The following is a 5,179-nucleotide window of genomic DNA, read 5'->3' on the forward strand; positions in this document are numbered from 1 at the left end:
TTCCCAGTATAAGACATCTTGGTTATCAAGTTAGACTAAAAGAGTTGGGACCCTACACCTTAGAGAAACCTAGACTGAGGGGTGATCCGATTGAGGTTCATAAATAATGAAGGGTCCAATTCAGCATGGGAGAGGAGTCAGAACTTTATATTGTGAAAGGCCAGATGGCACCCGGATCACATTAAATTTCATTTTCAGTGGTTGGCTCATGTACCAGGATGGCCGAGTGGTTAAGGCGTTGGACTTAAGATCCAATAGACATGTGTCTGCGTGGGTGCAAACCCCACTCCTGGTATCTGTGCTTACAAAATGTTACTTTTTCTTTCCCTGACTTTTGCCTTGCACCATCATCTCTTCTGTCATTTCATCACTCTTGCCTTCCAACTGATCACAGCTTCCTATTATTTGATCTGCCCCAGCACCGTTCCTTGGCTCTGCGCTTGCTTATAAACTGGTAAATCTTTAACTTAATCTCCTCTGTCCCCTGACAATGACCTTCTCATCCTTCCTGGATTGTGGTTCCTCACAGGATCCGCTGCCTGTCCGACTCTCCTCCAGGTAACTGAAGGCCCTGAGCCTTGGTCTCTCTTTATATGCTAGCTGGTAGTTGATTCCTTGCAGGTCTGCCACCGCTCAGGAGAAGCTCAAAACCCAGATCAAGCAAAGTATCAAGAGGAATGTGAACAAAGGCTCCCTGGTGCAGAGCAAGGGACAGGGAGCCTCCGCCTCCTTCAAAATCAGCAAGAAGGAAAACCTAGGGAAAAGTGGGAAAGAAGGTGAAGAAACCAGCACACAAGAAATCTTCAGTGAAGAAACCAGCAGACAAGAAATCTTTAGTGAAGAAACCAGCAGACGTGAAAGTGACAACAAAGAAAGTAACAGCCAAGAAAACGAGCAGCAAGGCGGTGGCAACGCCAAATAAGGTGGTGAAGAAAGCAGCGCTTCAGAAAAAGTCTCCTGCGAAGAAAGTCAAAAAAGGCAAGAGTGCGGCGGGCGGAAAGGCGCTGAAGAAAGTGCAGACATGGAAGAGCAAGGTCAAGCCGAAAGCAGCGAAGGCTCAGAAAGCAGGGTCTGGAAAGAAGTGAAAGAGCGCGGGAAACTTGGAAACATCTGAACACAAAGGCTCTTCTCAGAGCCACCCACATCTCTCAGGAAAGAGCTGATCCCCTGATCAAATGATCCCTGTCCCGGCCCCGCCTGCAGATTCCACATGGAAATGATTTGGAGTAAATCTAGGACCCCTGGTGACTCCCCTCCACCCAGCCCTTTCCCCACTCTCTGTAATAAAACAGAGGGATATCCGGCCCTCACTCTAACTGGAGATGTGTTCGGTACAGTCTCAGTTCACAAATTCAGGGGGAGAGTCTGTAAGACAGGAACACTGGCGGAGAAACCCCACCTCACAACTCAAACCCCAACACATGAGTTTCTCCAATTCAGCTGGAGTCGGGTGACAACAGGAGCTGGGATAGGCTGTGATCGGGAATGTGAGGAATGGATTTGTTCAGGGAGGAATGAACCTGGAATCTCCGAAAATAACAGTTGCTTATTTCCCCAGATGACACATTCTGCAGTGAGAGTGAAAAGTCTCTTCACTGCTTCACATTTACTAATTGTTTGGTTCTAGATGAATAATGAGTCAGAGAGTAATGACAGGATCTGAAGCTTCTCTCACACCAGCCCTTGAATGACTCAGTGTGAAGTGTCCAATGTGTGAAGCTACTGCCAGGGTTTGTCAATCTGGACAGTTTCAGCTCAGTTACTGGGGGCCTGGAATCCCCGCAGTTTGACTCTGTCTCTGATTGGTCACCCGCTTCTCAATCCAATTCTTAACCAATAGGAGAATCACATATAAGTAAATAGAAGTTCTCATTGGCTTAAATTTTCCAATTGGAAAAAGCCTGGCAATTCCAGAGCAGGAAGGAATTGAAGTGATGGAAAATTTCAATTTTCAGGCAACAATTTTAAAACCTCTCATTTTATGTTCTGTTTTACTGTGTTTACCGTCACAAAATCCTGACGCGATTTTAGGAATCGTTTTCATTTGTCAATCTGTTAACTGTAAGCGGCGGGAGGAAGGTCCGGTTCCGCAATTTAAAACGGGACAAATATCAGCTTCCTCTCTGTAAAAGGAACAAATTAGCGACTAACCGCTTCTCACAGGCTTCTCGGGGACTGACAGAAACGAGCGGTTTCTGATCCTTTCTCCTGAAAGAGGCGGATAATGCTGCAGGGAGCAATGAACCGCCCTTCACTTTCTGGCTGCTAATACACCCCTGACTTTAAACAGTTCAAACAGCGACTGATGCTTCTGTCGGAAAATGAGCAGATTCACCAGAATGATCCCGGTCCATCATGGCCAAAGACATCCAGCTGGCCCGCCGCATCCGCGGGGAACGCACCTTAAACCCAGCTTCAGTAACAAGTGTAACAAGGGCTCTTTTCAGAGCCACCAAATCAGCAAAGGAAAGAGCTGCCATCTCTGTTCATCATCAAACCCATTAGATTGGAGGGGCGGCCACATGGTTTCTGTTTTGTCACATCACTTTCCCGAAAGGCCTGTCGGACTGAGAGCTGGTCTGGAATTTAGAAAGCAGCATTACCGGAGACTCATTGCTGCTCAGCACAATCTCAACCCGCTCCTGGGATCCGTTAGCTGGCATTTGGGGAAAAGAAATGGATCCCAGTTTTATTTGGAAGGCATTAATGGAGCCGGGTCCGTTCACATGAGGGTTATTTACAAACATTACCCAATGAGTTCACAAATATTTGAATCCATTGGAGATCAGTACACAGGATATGTAAGTTAGCTCGGTCACTCTGACTGAAACCGCCAGTTCCCCGGGGCTGCAGACCCTGACACTGCGGGGAGAGAATCCCCGACCCTATCCCACCGCCGGGGGGAACAGACAGCTCTGTGTCCGGAGAATAGGGAGGGCCGGGGGGAAGGCACATATTAAAGCGCTGCAATGGACTCAGCTCCTGTGTGTGCACAACTCTCACTGATTCCGTCCTCTGGGAACAGTGCGGTCTAAACAGATCAGGTTAGGAGATAGACACACAGCCCGAGAATGGCCTCTTCCTTCCTGCATTTACTCTGTTCCGGGAGCAGATTCTCATTGAGAAGCGGCGCTCAGATCACCGGAGAGAAATAAAAACACAATTCAAACTGTCCAAATGAAAAACAGAGAATTAACCCGGACACTTCCATTATTAAATTAATTCATCAGCTCCGAACCAGTTCCCGTTAATGTACCGGGATAATCTCGGGATTTATCAAATCGAAGGCAGCGGGATTTATTAAATTGTTGATTCTGACACCCTGTAGTTCACTTCTTCACTTAACTAGAGGGGGAGATGTGTGAGCAGAGAAACAGAGCGAAATCCAGAGAGGGAACTGAAAACACACCTGGACAGATGTGAAACAGGTCAATCCACTGTTCCAATAACTCCATCTCTGATTCCCTCCTGACAGTAACCAGCCCTTTCACAGAGACTGTGGGTGGCTCTGAAAAGAGCCTTTGGTTTATTAGATGACATTTTGGCCGCTTTACTTTTTCTGGGAGCTCTGAGCGCTGGTTTTCTTGGGCAGCAGCACGGCCTGGATATTAGGCAGCACCCCGCACTGAGCGATGGTCTCCCCTCCCAGCAGCTTGTTGAGCTCCTCGTCGTTGCGGACGGCCAGCTGCAGGTGTCTGGAGATGATGCGGTTCTTCTTGATTTCCCGGGCCGCGTTGCCGGCCAGCTCGAGGATTTCAGCGGTCAGATACTCGAGCACAGCAGCCAGAAAGACCGGGGCTCCGGCACCCACACGCTCAGCATAGTTACCCTTTCTCAGGAGCCTGTGAACACGGCCCACCGGGAACTGCAGTCCAGCCCGGGAGGAGCGAGACTTGGCCTTGGCCCGAGCTTTCCCGCCGGTCTTTCCTCTTCCAGACATTTCCACAATCTCACAAATACTTTCACAAAGAATGAATAATTTCCTTAGCATTGATTGTATATCGCCGGCAGTCAGGATGGCCGAGCGGTCTAAGGCGCTGCGTTTAGGTCGCAGTCTCCATTGGAGGCGTGGGTTCGAGTCCCACTTCTGACAAGTTGCGTTTTGACTGCACTGGAGGCGTTTGGGAGCAGCGGTGAAGAGCAAAGAAAAAGCAGGAAAGAACATGGACGACCAAAGTAACAATGGACCCAAAGATGTTGCATTAAAACATGAGAGTCAGAGGCAACTGAGCAAACAGCAGGGCACAGAAAAGATCAAAAATGTAACCTTTGTATCGGGGTGGAAGATGTTGCCAATATCCTGAATGAATACTTTACTGTTTTCCCGAATGAGAGGGTGATGCAGATATTGTTATTAAGGAGGAGGAGTGTGAAGTATTGGACGTGATAACTTAAGGAGAGAGGAAGTCTTAATGGGATGAGCATCGTTGAATGTGGATAAATCATCAGGACCAGTTGAAATGTACCCCAGGCTGTTGAAAGAAGCCAGGGAAGAAATAGTGGGAGGTCTGACCATCATTTTCCAATCCCTCACTGGATGCAGGTGTGTGCCAGAGGATTGGAGGTCTTGTAACGTTGCAGTAAAAGCAAAATACGAGGCAGATCAAGCATGGCTGATCCTTTCGAGTAGAGAAACAGGGCTGAATTCCCTGAACCAGTGCTACAGCTTTCAGAATAGAAGGAGCCTATACACACCTGATGGGTTCCACTTAAACAAAAGAGCTGGAGGTGTTGACGGTCGGAACAGATAAAATGTGGAGGAGTGTTTGAAGCAGATGCTGTGTGGTTACTGTAGTTGTACTATGGAGTTATTTCAAGGAGGTGATTCTGAATGTAATGGATCAACGTGGACCCATCCAAGGCAAAGGTTCTAAGCTTCCCTGTGGTCCAGCCTGGTTGAATGGAACTGAAGCAAACAAATCATCCAGAAGTTGAAAAGAAATATGAGGCCATGAAAGCACAGAATTCAGATGGATGCAATACCAGATGGTATGGCAAGAGTGTAAAACAGCAACAGACTGGTGAATAAAACTTTCCCATTGAATGAGACAAGAGAAAAGAAGGGTAATAATAGTGTCAGGTGAGTTGTGACACGATTCACATTCCACCTTGATCTGAATAGGACTGTTGAAGGGAGTGATTGAGAAGAATAGAGGAGAAATGAAAAGAAAGGAGAAAT

At 47.5% G+C, this 5,179-nt stretch overlaps 2 non-coding genes across 2 annotated transcripts; both read left to right on the forward strand.

The window, feature by feature from the left end:
• The first annotated feature begins 212 nt into the window (after positions 1-212).
• Positions 213-295, forward strand: trnal-uaa (transfer RNA leucine (anticodon UAA)). The gene has a single exon. It is a non-coding gene; the product is annotated as a tRNA-Leu (tRNA).
• A 3,715-nt stretch (positions 296-4,010) lies between these two features.
• Positions 4,011-4,093, forward strand: trnal-uag (transfer RNA leucine (anticodon UAG)). Its single transcript has one exon. It is a non-coding gene; the product is annotated as a tRNA-Leu (tRNA).
• Positions 4,094-5,179: the final 1,086 nt, after the last annotated feature.

Source organism: Heterodontus francisci, unplaced genomic scaffold (genome assembly GCF_036365525.1).
Source record: "Heterodontus francisci isolate sHetFra1 unplaced genomic scaffold, sHetFra1.hap1 HAP1_SCAFFOLD_43, whole genome shotgun sequence".
Lineage (NCBI taxonomy): Eukaryota > Metazoa > Chordata > Chondrichthyes > Heterodontiformes > Heterodontidae > Heterodontus > Heterodontus francisci.